Source organism: Varanus komodoensis, unplaced genomic scaffold (genome assembly GCF_004798865.1).
Source record: "Varanus komodoensis strain SLA01 unplaced genomic scaffold, ASM479886v1 scaffold7_1, whole genome shotgun sequence".
In the NCBI taxonomy this organism is placed as follows: domain Eukaryota; kingdom Metazoa; phylum Chordata; class Lepidosauria; order Squamata; family Varanidae; genus Varanus; species Varanus komodoensis.
In genome coordinates, this window is record NW_025336479.1 from 3,573,594 (window position 1) to 3,587,831 (window position 14,238).

A 14,238-nucleotide genomic window follows, 5' to 3' on the forward strand; every position below is an offset into this window, starting at 1 on the left:
TATTTGCATAATTTTGTTCACAGGGTGGCTTGACGTTAAGGCTTGCAACTGGCATTTGTTCCCCTTCCTAAGAAAATGCACATATATGGATCTAGCTTGTTATTTGCCAAACCAAATTGACCTGCGGTGCTGGCAAAGTGGGGCCTGGGAAGCAGAGAAACGATAACCAACAGCAAACTAACTTATTATGCTGTTGCTCAGATGGGCTTCTCTGTGCTGCTTGTGCTCAGGCAGATTTTTAAACACATTCGTATGAACATTTTCTTTAGGAAAATTTTAAACTTTGTCATTGGAAGTTTGGTGGTCTCTTTTCTTTTTGGCTTACCCCCATTCTCATAGTCAACCTAGCATAGTCCCTTGAGATCTAGAAAGTTTTAAAGCTGGTTTGATGGAGGCAGCTAGATTAATTCCAAACAAAAGCAACATGTCCAGCTGTGGGCAACAGAAAGGCTTCCAGGAATGCAGGGGAACTTGATGACTCTGGTAGCAGTGGGGCTTCTCATCCATTGTGACTTTTCTTTTCAGCTGGACAAGGCCTACCCATGGTGCTGACCTCCGCTCCCAAAAGAGGTACATCACTCTGGAAAGTATGGGTCACTCCTATAAAGCTGGTAAGAAAAGCTGCGATGTGTGAGGAGTCCCACTGGCTCAGGAGTCCCCAGCTCCCTGTCCAGGAAAAGAAGGGCAAAAAGAACATGGTATAAAGCTTGTTGCTCTGCTCATTTTTTCCCTGATGTGGCCATGCTGAACCCTTTTCATGCTCAGTTTTCTTGACATTTTGAAACTCATTATTCAAAATAAATGACCTCCTCCTTAAAATAAGAAAAGAAAAGTAAAGAAGATAAATGAGAAACCAGGTTGGTTTGCTCTCTTCCTCCAAAGGGCATTTGGTTTTTACTGTTATCTTTTGGAATGAAGAATAAATAGAAAGGAGGCTAGTACTTTAAATATGAAATCATTCATGCTGTCATATTAAATGGAAATTGCCATTTATGAAGGTCATTTGTTGAAATTAACTTCAATTAGTACACTATATCTTATGCAATGATTTCTAGCCACTGGCAGATGAATTTGTCTTGCAGCAATAGTTACTTTGAATAGGATTCTGTTTTTTTAAGGCACAGTTCCATAGAGATTTGACCAAAAATGCCCCACCACTCCCAGTTTTCCCCAGGCAGAATGGTCGGCTGGGGAATGTTAGGAATCTTAGGACTGTTCTTTGGTTTAAATAAATAGAATTGTGCCCCCAGAGACCTAATATGATAGCAAAAGATGTGCCACGGTTGCCTTTCACAAATGTTTTTAGGCCACTAATCCTCCAAATGTTTTGCAGCATTGTTTGTGACCTTTGGATTGGCCCAACATGGCTACCTTTGCTCTATAGACTAATAATTACTTTGCTTTATAGATGAATCTCATGAAAGGAACGCAGGCACACCAGCTGGGCTCATCCAGGTAGGCCTGCAGGGTGGAGAGTGACCACTGCACTTTCTTCCCAATCCTCCCAGCAATGGAGATTGCAGTTGGTTAGTCAACACACACAAACATGGTAGATGCTGAGCCTCCTGGGGGCCCAGTACTCATCCTCCCCCTTGCTATTCCTATAGGCAGGACTCCGCAAGTAACAAGACCGTTTAAAATGTTGGGAACCACAAATTTATGATGCCAAAGGTGTCTCTTGGCTACCCAGGAAGATTTTTTTATGGCTCTTCCTGTTCAGGTGCTTTTGGATAAGGCTTTTTTTTTTTTTTTTTAACAATCATGATACTTCATCCACAGAATTTTATGAGAGACCCAGCCAGTGTGACTGTCACTTTGTAGCCTGAATGTACTTTCCCACCTATTCTTTGATCTTCACTTGTCTATTTTGTTTTCTTGCCAGAAAAAGAAATCTGTTAATGAGGAAGAAAATATAATAGTTTTGATTGTCTGCAATAGGAGCCCTCTTTCTAGAAGCACCCTTAGTGATGGCACTCTAGAGCTTCATGCAACCTGGCACAACCCCTTTGCTAAATGAAAGCTGAGGACTGTTGTCGAAGTGGCCCACTGACCTTGGGTGCTTCCAGATGAGAATGTTATTGTGCAACTGTCTTGCTTCGTTCACACAGTCCTCCATCTTTCCCCTTGTAAATAACGAGTGCTTTTGTTGCTTCCTTTGTAATCAATTCTGTGCTTTCTCTTGTTGAAAAAGGATCTGTTAAGTAGGCAAAGGGGAGGATGACTGCACAACCTCTTAGAACTGTTAGCACCTTCTGTCTGGAAGCACTCCTGTCAAGGAGAGCGATGCTATGTGGCAGCAGCCTTTGTAGACATCAAGTAGATAAGTCCTCATCATCTGGAAGAGTAAGCCACCAACATAAAGCAGAGTCATACATACCTGTTGTGCAAGCAATGCAGTTAATATAAGCCAAATGAGATAGTTCAAGCAAATGAGTCTTGCCACACGCGGCAGGGAAATTTAGAAAAATATAGCAAGCTCCTGAGAGATATTTGCTCTAGCACGAGGCACCACTTGAATTCAGGCTTTTGAAGTATTCAATATGAGGGTGCAGAGTTCTGGCTGAAACCCTACATGGTTAGTTTGAAAGCTATTGCTAATAGGGGTTGGCAGGGCATGTCTTCACTGAATATCAGTGTCACCGTTTTTGGTGATTCCTTTTGAACCCAACAGATGCCAGGTAAGTGATTGCCTTTCTGCAAGGGCATCAATCATTGGTTGGCGAAGGCTGTGGGTAGGGCAGCCAGGCACTTTCAGTGGTTCACTCCCAGCATTTAGATAGAAAAAGGGCAAAGGGATTATTGAATCATCAAGCCATTTGCTTTGCAGGTGACTTGTGGGAGACTCCTGATTTGTGCCTGTGGCCCTATTGACTCCAGAGGCTGTTTGTGGCAAGAGAAACTGATGGATGGCTGTCCCTTGCTCACAGCAGTGGATTGCATCCTCTGGAACTGGGTGTCATTTTTTCGGATGCCAGCTTCTGTCTCTTTGATAAGAAAAGAGTGCATCTGAATAACACATTGCTATTTATGTGCAAATTATCCTTCTCTCCGTGTGATGTTATTCACTAAACTGTTACCCATCAGTATTTTCCAGGCCCATATGGTCTGCAGATAGTTTCTATGCTTTATAAGAGTGGCCAGAGTGCTGGATTGGGGACCTGGAAGATCCAAGCTCTAGTCCCCACTCAACCATGGAGCCAACTTGGGTGACTTTGGGCCAGCCATAGACTCTCAGCCCAACCTACCTCTCAGGGTTGTTGTGAGAATACAATGGAGTTACGCCTTGGGTTCCTCTGAAGAGGAAAAAAGGTGGGATATAAATGCAATGTGGTAATAATTTAAGGGAGGAAAATAGTTCAATTTATTTAGTTATGGCTTCAGACTTTTCAGCTTATACTGGAACCTCAGGCCTGGGGGCAACATCCAGCTTGCCTAGGGTCCCGATCCAGTCTTTCAGGGTTCCTCAGATCGTTTGGCGTTTTCCCAGTTTTTGTGCAGTTTTTCCCCCATTCTAAAAGGTTGGAATTGTCCCTTCTAAGGCTTAGTTACGGGTGGGAAGAGCTTTAAGCTGAAACAGGAGGGGCTTTGTATTTGATTTTCGTCCTCTCCCTTTTACCTTTGGCCCAGGCCTTTTTGCCTTCAGCACTGCCCGTCACTGAAATATGTCTCTTCTCTGGATTCTCTGAACTGGAGTTGGACCCTCCAGTTGAAAGCGGTTCAACAACTCCTGGCTTACATGTCATGCAGACATATAAACTACTGGTCTCTAGTGCCATGTCTCCGGCTTCTGATAATTTTATTTTGAAAATTGAATCTCTTTCCTGGCCATTATTCCAGTCTTTGGCAAGCTGAAGTGCTCTTATCAGAAATGGACTGAATAGTTTTAAGAAGCTGAGAAAGAAGATCTGCTCCCTGAAGTGGATTGTAATCTCTTGGGCTCTTTTAAGTCTTTTGTCATTCCTTTCGCATTGTTGAAATAAAGAGAAAATAGATGTTGAAATACAGGGCAAATAGCTATGTATTTTAAAAACATTTGTTCATGTTTGCTAAGAGCTGCAAATATTGAGCTAACACACACAGACACACACATGTGCGTGCACACACATGCACACACTAATTTTCTTTAACAAGAAAATGTTAGGAACTTGTCTTCTATCACAACTGCTTACCCCCAATTTAATAAACACAGCACTAGGATTATCTTTACCCTTTGTCACGGTTATCATCCAGTTCTCTCATGCACACCTGTCAGTGCCTTCCATTTAAAACCAACCCGACTGGGGCACTTTGCCCCTGTGTGGGGAGTCAGTCTTCCTCATCAGCTTTTTCACACATCTGCCTGTGTGCAAACCAATGCCAATTTCCTGCATGTTGGAACATGGTCAGTGTGGAACATACAAGTGAGAAAAGGAATTCGCTGTAACTTGGGTTTTGTGGTAATGGTATGGTTTTTGTTGATAGGAAACATCTCACAACATCCAGCTGTTAAACACCCAATAAAGGGGCCTTCTTACTTTAGTAGCTACAATCCTGCAGTGCTCTGTTCACATTAGACTGGCCTAAATTGCATGTGTTTAACCCCATAAAATCAAGTTTAAAGAGGCAGCTTTTACTTACTGGTTTGCAAAACTGCTGGCCAGTTCTCTGCACAGGGTTCAGCTAAATTTTAGGAGAAGCAAAGAACCCCCTGCCCCCAAATGGGTTTAGTATCTTCTTGTCCTGAAGATCGCAAGGCAAGCACTGTGCAAATGACTGTGAAGTAAATATACAAAGATGTTGGAATAACACACCCACCTTGTCAAGAGTTGAAGGCAGATGTCCAAAACATCTGGAAAGCACCTGGTTGGGAAAGGCTGGATAAGGTGTATCTGGAGGTTTGTCAGGAGTGAGAGCAGCCTATTAGCAATTCTGTTTCCAGGAATCCTTTAAAGAGGGGGTCTGTTACTTGCTGAGCAGACCTACAAAGCTAGATGGCCATGTTGTCCTTTATAGGAAGGCGTCATTTTTGAAGGGTTGTCCAGTCTAAACATAAAGCATCTTAAGAAGGAAGTGCAGAGGTTTTGCAGTTGCCTGCCTGTTGTTAGCACCTGGACAGCAAATTGAGCAGGTATACAGTTCACCTGCTCCTGGTCTTTGCCAGTATGGTGAGATATACCCCTGTTAAACTCCTGTTAAAGATCTTATGAGCCCAAAATGCAGTTTGGATATTAGAAAATATAAGACAATTGAAGGAATGGTGAGGTTTAAAAATTAGGAGCAGATTCCAGTGTCGCCACTGTGCCTACATTTACTGTGTTGCACCCATGGGGAGGGGAGCAATGCCAACCTGTCCCCTCCCAGAAATGAGTGTTTCCATTATTTCTGGGCTTACGCCAGGAAGCACCACCTTCCCTCAAATTCACTTCCTGATTTGCCTTTTGCTCCACTATGCATTGCCTCTTCTTTTAGAAAGGTCCCCTTTAGGCAAAGCTAAACAGCCCATGAGCAATCTGCCCACAAGAACCCTGGGGCAAACCAGCCACCATGGAGTAGGCAGCCTGCTGCATCTCCTGTTCCTCCACCTTTAACAGGGCTGTGAGAATAAGAAATTCAGTGGGTGAAGCGTTTTCCCCCCACAGCATAAATCCTGGTGCCAGGGAAAAGCTGCAGCTGTCAGCTCCTGCTGGCTTCTTCCTTGTATAGCTTTCACTGCCAGCAGAAGAGGCTTTATTTTCTTTCTAAATCTGAAAAAAGCCATTGCAGGTTACTGCCGAATTGTCTCCTATCTTAGCTCATTGAGTTGACAAATTGCTCTGCTCTCTGCCTAGGTTGTTATTGTTCTGTAATTTAAATGTTGCATTGTTTTATTACGGTTCTTTATTGTTGTACATCAGTAAATTGGGTTGGCAAGGTGACTCAAACATTTTATAAATACAATTATCACCTTTATGAGCACCTATGGGGAGGGGAACCAAAACCCCAGCATAATGAAGGCTTGGTAGACATGGAATGCTGACTGTTGCAATGGAGAGCCAGAGAGGGCAGGAACCTGGCAGCAAGGGGGCAAGATGAGGACTGGAACAGGTGGGGCATCCTTGAAGAGAAGGCATGGCCAGCCGGAATCCTGAAAAGAACCCCCTGCACTGTAGCATTTTGTTATAGGGCTCACTCGTAAAATATATTGTTCTATGAGAGAAGGTAGTGGGAACAGGGGCAATTTAAAAGCCCCGATTTTACTTACTAGCAAAAGTAAATTAAGAAAAGAAAAAAGAGTCATGCAGTTAATTATGTGGCTATATACAAGTTTGCCAGTATTGCTGAGCTTGAAGACTAATGTCAGGGCTGAGGTGCCCAGTGCCAGCTTTTGTTTTTGGGGGGTACAGAAGATGGATCCATCACTCTTCTCAAGTCATCTTTGCTGGGGAGGGACTGAAGCTCAGGACAGAGCATGTGCTTTGCACCTGAAATTCCCAGCCTGAGTCCCTGGCATCTTGAGTTCAGAAGGGGCCAGGAGGCATAGAATGTGAACTTGAGAGTGTGGATGGGAGCCACTGTGGAGTAGTGGTTAAGAGTGCAGGACTGTGACTCAGGTGATCTGGGTTCTAGTCCCTGCTCAGCCATGGAGCCAGCTGAGTGACTTTGGGCTGGTCAGACTCTCAGTCCAACCTGAGAGTTGTTGCAGTGGGGATAAGTTTGATAGCAGCAGGGAGAGAATGATGTCAGCCACTTTGAGTTCCTTGTGAGAAAAAAGGTGGCATATAAATCTAGCAAATAGTGGCCATAGCATTGTGTCCTGAATGATCTGAAAGTCAGAATAATCTAGGTATGACTAAGTTTCTATGCCACCTGTGCTTTTGCTTGGCAACAGCAGATGGCACTCTTTCATATAATTATTCTGATCTGTTGGCACAATTTGAACTTGCATTTTTTGTTTTACAAGTGATGTGTTTAGCTGAGTAGAATGTGTTGCTTGTGGATGTTAATCCAAGATACAAAAATGGAGGAGAGTAATTCTAAAATAACTGTGCACATTCCAGTCACTTGATTTAAATAATGCCAGGGGAATTGCAAAACTCAATTTGATGCTATTTGTGCAAATGGCCTCAATCTTTCAGGCAAACTCCCTGTATCTTTTAATGTTATGGAGTGTGCTTTATGAGCCACAAGTAAGCTGATTTGAGTCCAGGGATAATGCATGATAAGTTATTTTTAAAGGCATTTCTACAAGCAGATCTGTTTTCTACACATCTATTTGAGGCCTAGATCTGCGTGGGAAGCAAAAGGACACTAGTTGTTTCCAGATTATTGTCATATTGATTGAGAATGAGGTGCCCCCGTACATTCTGAGAGGACATGCTTTGATCAGATTCACACGATCCTGGAATGGGGTGGGGATAAGCCACAGTAGCTTTTTTCCTCTGCCCCCGATTTCCCCTGGGCAACTGCAGGGTTCTGAGGTGGCATATTAACTATGGCAATAAGCTGCCTCCATCATTTTACTCAGCATGACAGGCTGCTTCATTGGGGGTACCTTTCCAAATGCCCCCCAACATGCAACTGGTACGTATGGTGGGAGACAGAAGCCACCGTGGCTTATTTTTCCCACCATGATTGTATGAACCACCCCACTGAGTGGGACATTCCTCATGATCCCGGAAGCCTGTTGTGTTTTATTTAATCTGTGGTGGATCGCGACATGTTCTGAATATTCATATCTAGCAGGTGTATCAAGCTGGGGAACGGGGGGATGGTTGGAGGGTTTGCCTAGGAAGAAAGAGTGGACTCTTGAAGGACAAATGGACTCAGCTGGGGGTCCATACTTTGGGTTTGCTTTTGCCCCATTTCCTGAAGGAAGGGCAAGTGGTGTGAGCTGAAGGGCAAGAGCCAAAGGCTCTGTTCCCGTGCGTTGAGACCACTGGGAGTGATGCAGCTTCCTCCCTAGAGCCTTGGTGAGAGATTAAGCCCTGAATGTGCACCTGGAAAAGAGGATCGGAGGCCAAGTGGGGGACCTATGGGCCCCCCATCAGTATAGTGATGGGAAGAGGAGAGACAGCTAGGGAAGGAGAGCACAACCCAGAGCTGTGCCCCATTTAAGCCCTCCTTGCACCAGCAGGTTTGGTGGTTGTCATGGCAGCCTGCCCACAGGTCCCTAGGCGCTGTTTTTAAATATAGGATCAGTGCAGAACAAAACCGCCCTGATCCATGACCTGATAGTGGATGACACACCCAGTCTGGCATGTATAACCGTGACCTGGGTGGGGGAACAGGGAGGCATTAGTATCTCCCAGTTGTGCCCACTGGGTTACTAGGTTCAGCATCAGGACAGACTTGAAGGCCAAAGAGGGGAGGCTGTTGTGTTTTCAAGAATTCTCTCTCTCTCTCTCTCTCTCTCTCTCTCTCTCTCTCTCTCTCTCTCTCTCTCTCTCTCTCCATTGGAGGTGCTTCTCATCTCTGTGCTCCAAACCCTTTCAGGGTTAAGGTTGGGGTGAGTTTGACTGTCAGTCTGGAGTGCTTGCACCTTGCATTGACCAAATGGGATGAACGGGGGATTGTGTTGGTGTACCACCCACTACCTGTTGAAGCTGACAGAGGTCTTCTTAGAGATGAAGCTGAGGTTCTCCAGGCTTTTGGTACCAACATTCATGTTGAGGGCACCTTGCCTGGGGCAGCTCAGGATTTCCGGACAACCTTGGGACTGTCCCAAGTTGCCACTGGCCCAACAGGGGTAGCAAGGTACACTCTGGATCTTTTTTTTCTTGCTGGGCACAGGGATGATGATCTGAAGGTGTGTGTGTGTGTGTGGGGGGGGCTTCAGTTCAGTCCCCTTGTCATGGTCAGGTTGCCTCCTGCTGAGCTTTATGCTGACAGTGACTTTTCCCCTCTGCAAGAGAGGGGGACCTCTTCAGATGATCAACCCCTGGGTGCTCATGGATCCCAGTGATTCTCAATACAGCTGGCAGCCTTGTAGAAACATGGATGGGTTTTGGAGCACAGAGATGACCCGAGGGTAAAACGTTAGGGCACCCCCAGTGTATTGCACCCTAAAGCTCCTACCACCTGTAAGGAAGCCTTAGAAGAGGACTTCAAACCTGTTAGAATAGGGGAAAAATGTGCGAAAATTGAAACGTCACGAGAGGATCAGTGGCTGGGGAGAGGAAAGCCCAAGCGAGTCGGCTTGATCTGTTTCATGTAATTGCCACACCAGTGGTAGGTGCCGGGGGGGCAGTTTGTAATCGTCTGGCTTGAAGGCAGGAGGCTCGACTCCTCTGCCAAAGTGTGGCTGATCACATGCACCTTCTTTGCAGGTCACTTTGCTTTCTCCTTCCATAGTTCCTTCCTTGTGTCAATGGCTAGTTTGCAAGCCCCTGAATGCAGTGGCCTGAACACAGCTGATCTGTCATACATTCATCTGTGATGGATCCAGGCATTGACCTAGTTGGGGTAGACCCCTTGAAATCAATGAGGGAAAGGAAGCAATGGCTAACATCAGACCCATTCCTTTGGATCCAACTCATTTACAGAGTTGTGTGTGTGAAAATTCTGCCAGCCAATCAAGTGTTATCATGACCAGCCCTTTCTGTAGCCTGCTCATGAGCTGTGGGACGACATGCATTTAAGATGACTACTAATACCCAAACAATGGAGTGTCGTTTCTAAAAAGACACTCCACTTTTCCTTGTAAGCCGCCTAGGAAGGCCTCAGCAATGATAGGCAGCCTATAAATATATGCAAATAAATAGATAGATAGATAGATAGATAGATAGAAAGGAAGGAAGTGGGAGAAATGGGAAGAGCAGTGACATTGGGGTATGTCCCAGTGGGGTTGTGGTCCTGAGTCTTTTTAGCAGGCTCCCCCGAGTGTTTTCTCCAAGAGGGGGGTATGTGAAGAGTGTGTGAAAAGTATGGCAGTGATAGTCAGAAAATATATCTGTTTCTGATTGGTGGTGTAAGTGAGTAGGGCTTCCTGGTTGGTTGCTTCAGGTTGGTTCCCTCTTGCTCAGCTATTGCTTTGCTGGGACAGGGCAGGGGAATGTCCTTTTCCAGGCTTCTGAGTCTTGTTGATGGATTGGGAAGGGCAGGATAGGAGGTCCTGGGCTGAGAGGAGAAAGCTGCTGCTGCAGCAGCGTGGTCTTCCCTCTCACTATAGTATTTCTAATTATGCACATATATTTGAATATGTACACTAGCACGTGCAATTTTTTTGCAAGGTCGTGGCCTGGCCCCCAGTCTTTAATCTTTTTAGTACCTCACACTGCTTCTGGAGGTGACAAACCAAGCAAAGACCCTTTCTTTACAAAGCATCTAATTGGCAACTGGTAGTCATAATTAATCTAAAAACTCACTGATAATTTAGGAGCTGCACGCTTTTCAATTATCTTTCCCTCTTTCTGTATAGTAATTGTAATCAGCTCTCCTCATATGGCAGGGAAGACCTCCTCCTCCTCTTCATCCCGGATCTTGCTTGGAAAGACATGAAAGACAATTCTGTGTGTGCCGTGAAGGATTAAACCCCTTTTCAAAAGTTGACAAGCTTATAAAGCTTTTTTAAAATTTTATTTTACAGGATTAGTTTGGATTGTGTCCAAAAAACAGAGTTAGAATATGCTGATGAAGAAGAAAGATGCTCTATAGAAAGATGAAGAAAAGATGCTATGTAGTTTTCTCCCTTAGAGGCAAGAATCTTCAGTACAGCAAAGTGTAGTTGAAATTAATCAAACAATGCTTTCCTTCAAGAATTCAAACAATAATAAGAGGGCAATGGTCTTCATTGTTTCTCTCAAAGTGGGCCAACCATTTTATCCTCATTCAGCTCTCTTCTCCATGTCAGGAATTCTCCTGCCTGAACTGGAAAAGTCAGAGTCTGATGCCGGAGTCTTCTTGACAATTGCCCTGGGAGAGTGTAGGTTGGGGTGAGGGGGCCTAATCCAGTTCACAGCTGGCTGTACTAACGAACTCCCCACCCCGGATCATCGGGTGGATTCCTGGCTTTTGTGAAGCTTCCCTCCATTCCGAAAGGTTGAGTGATCTCCAGGAAGGATTAGCAACAGGGGATGAGAGGATTAAGATACCACAGGCTCTTTCTGTAGTATTCCTTTTTTGTATTTTGACCCTACCCCCTTCCCTTCAGCCCCATTCACCATAGGAAGGTGACAACCCCCCCCCAACCCTCACACACACTGCAATAAACGTTTTCTGAAAGTGAATGTGGCCCTTGGGCTGAAAGGGCTTTCCCACCCTTGGTGTAGGACAAGCTTAACAAGTTCTCTAGCTATGAAGGATAGCCTGGCTGCAAAACTTCCCCCCTTTCACAATCAAGTGTGGTGTCGAGCATCTTGCTGCAGTACATTTTAGAATCCCAGTTTTCTGCCCTTTCTATTACTTAAACAATAACATTTTATTAATTAATAATTGATCTCCAATATTTATTATATTTAACAACATCGATTTAAGAAATATAATGAAATATTTATTATACCGATATCCCCAGAACACAGAAGCTGCTGTGTAGGGTCTTATGGACTCCTTGGCACTGGAGCTTTTCCATCAAAGACTGACTGGGCAGCCGGGGGTGCTTTACACTGGATCCCCACACTGAGCAGGGGTTGGATTTGAACGTTATACGGCACCCCATCCAACTCTATAATTCTCTGAAGTGACATTTCTACTCACAATCTAAAGGCAAACCTTTCAGGCTTTAGCAGCGACTCTCACAGTTTCTTTTTCACAAGCGTTCACCCACCACAGTGCTTAAACTTAAGAGTCCTGAATCAAATGAATGAAGGACTACTGGCAAACGATGGGTTGCATCTCTCAAAGTACAGAAAGCATGTCCTTGGCCACAAAATGAAGAATTTCATTAGGAGGGCTTTAAACTAAATCACACAGGGGAAGGAGATGTGCATCAGGGCACGACATCAGCTGGCGATGAGTTATCTACCACAGCAGAGAAAAAAATCTCAAAAAGGGACTAATAACAGTATCCCCAGAAAACACAGGAATAAACTAGGTTACAACCCAAGCGGACTGCAGCTCCTAGAATGCCCCAGCCTGCATAGCTGGCACCCCTGCAGGTTGGGGGAAGGCCGCTTCAGAGCCTTTGCCTGCATACCACAGTGCGGGAGAAGAAGATGGGCTGCAACACTCACTCTTGTATGGGTGCAGCAGGTGAAGGGGCTGGAGAGGCAGAGCTCGTACTGCCTTCTTATCTATTTTTCGTATGTTGTGCAAGATGGGATTTTAAATCGCCCAGAGAGCTTTGGCGTTTGGGCAGTATGGGAATGTGGTAAATAAAGCAACGTAGAAAGAAATAGGGACTCCTCCTCGTCTCGCCTTCTCTTTCGATCTTGGCGAATCTCGCTCCCGGACACTTTAAGCCCCCGCCGGCTCTACTTCGGCGCCCTTGCGGGAAGAGACCAGCAGAGGGTGCTGTTCCCTCACTAGTTCTCAGCCGGGCTCTCCTCAGTTTCAGCGTCCTTCTCCCATTCCACAAGGCACTTTGTACTACGCTCTTCTCTGAAGGTGCCCTTTCCAATATCTCACTCCCACTGCCAACAGCAGACTTTCAATTAAAGCCAGTACAGGTCAGCTCTGACAAGCAGCCTGCCTTGTAAATCCAGAAGGTTATCAACCGATGTATTCCAGAAAAGCAGCTAAGGGGAGGCAGCCAGAAGGCGAGCTTTCGGCTGCAACACAGTGCATCTTCTTTTTTAATTGGCTGCTTTCTCTCTGGCCATTCTCTCTCTCCCTCAGCTTCTAATGTAAATTCCAGGCTGTCTTGTGTAAACCATTTGGTTGTCCTATTAATTATTGTTATAATTAGAAAATACTGAAAAGGGATAGAACATGCCTGGAATGTTAACCACGAGAAGGTTCTGAAGGTTTCTTCTACACCTTGAAATGCAGAGAAATAGACTGTTATTTCAAATCAGAGTTCCACAATTTGGGGCTCTGCAGATGGGTTGGATTCCTAGTATCCCCAGCCAGCTTGGCCAGTGGGAGTTGTAGTCCAACATATTTGGAGGGTCCCAGGTTGGGAAGGGCTTTGTATTGCATAAACTGGTAATGCTAAAACCAGACAAAACTGGACTGGTGCAGACACTTTTCCCAAGGTTGCAGAGCTCACACTGTCAAAGGATGGAGCTCACTTTGCATTCATGGCTGATGGATCTCTCTCTCTCTCTCTCTCTCTCTCTCTCTCTCTCTCTCTCTCTCTCTCATCATCATCATCTAGGCCACTTTTAATGTAAACCATCTCATGATGAAGTTGACTGATGAAGCGTAGCTTACACAAACATCAAAAAGTTCTTTTGTTCCCTCCATCCTGAACTGAGCAGGGATAGACTAAGGTGTACCTAAGGTGCAGAGGAATGGTTAGATATAGTATCTCCCACTGTAGTAAGCAGGGAATGATTTGGAATACAGCTTTTAAAAAATTAGCTACCAAGCTTCTCATGCTGGGGGCTGACATATAAAGAGAGGCAGCTCTGGCCATCCCTCAACCAGTGGCATAGTTGGCATTACAAGTTCCAGCATGTGGTCTGCTCCACCAGCTTCACCCACTCATCTTTTAATCCATCCTGATAGTGCTGCACAAACCAGATCTTTTTCTGTGCTACACTGTGAGTGGCAGCCCATACTGAGGAATCAGCTGAGGTTGTAGGGAAGGGGTTTTCTCTCCAGCCTGGCACTTACTTTGTGCCAGGCTGCCTCTTGTGCAGACACAGCTGCTGGCTTGCATTAGCCAGGCTGCTCATCTAGGATGATGAAAGGCATCTCTGGACAGTTTTAATTAGTGAACTTGATTCACTGCAGCCAGGAGAAAGCCTCCATGCAACCATGAAGCCAAGGGAGATGTTTGCCCATTCTGGAATGCAGTTGCTTAAGATACGAAATCATTCTCAGATTATAGAAGTCTGGGTTTTGAGATAGCGGGAACAGTGGTCCTAAGCTGTGTTTAATATCCAGAACTCACATCTTGATGATTTCCTGTTCAGATCTTTGGGTTTATTTGCCATGATGTTGCTTTAACATCTCTGTTTCACTCCGAAGTGTTTATTCACAATTCTGAGCAAAGACTTTAGCTCAGTAATTGAACTCCGTGCATATCTATGCTACAAAACTTGTGCTTTAATTTACAGTTCAGTAGTGAATCTCAGGAACTGTAGTTATGTGAGGTGGGCACCATCATTACCTTCACAAAGAATTTTGGATTTGAAAAAATTCCTTCTGTTCTCTTGAACATGTTGATAGCCCTGGGTC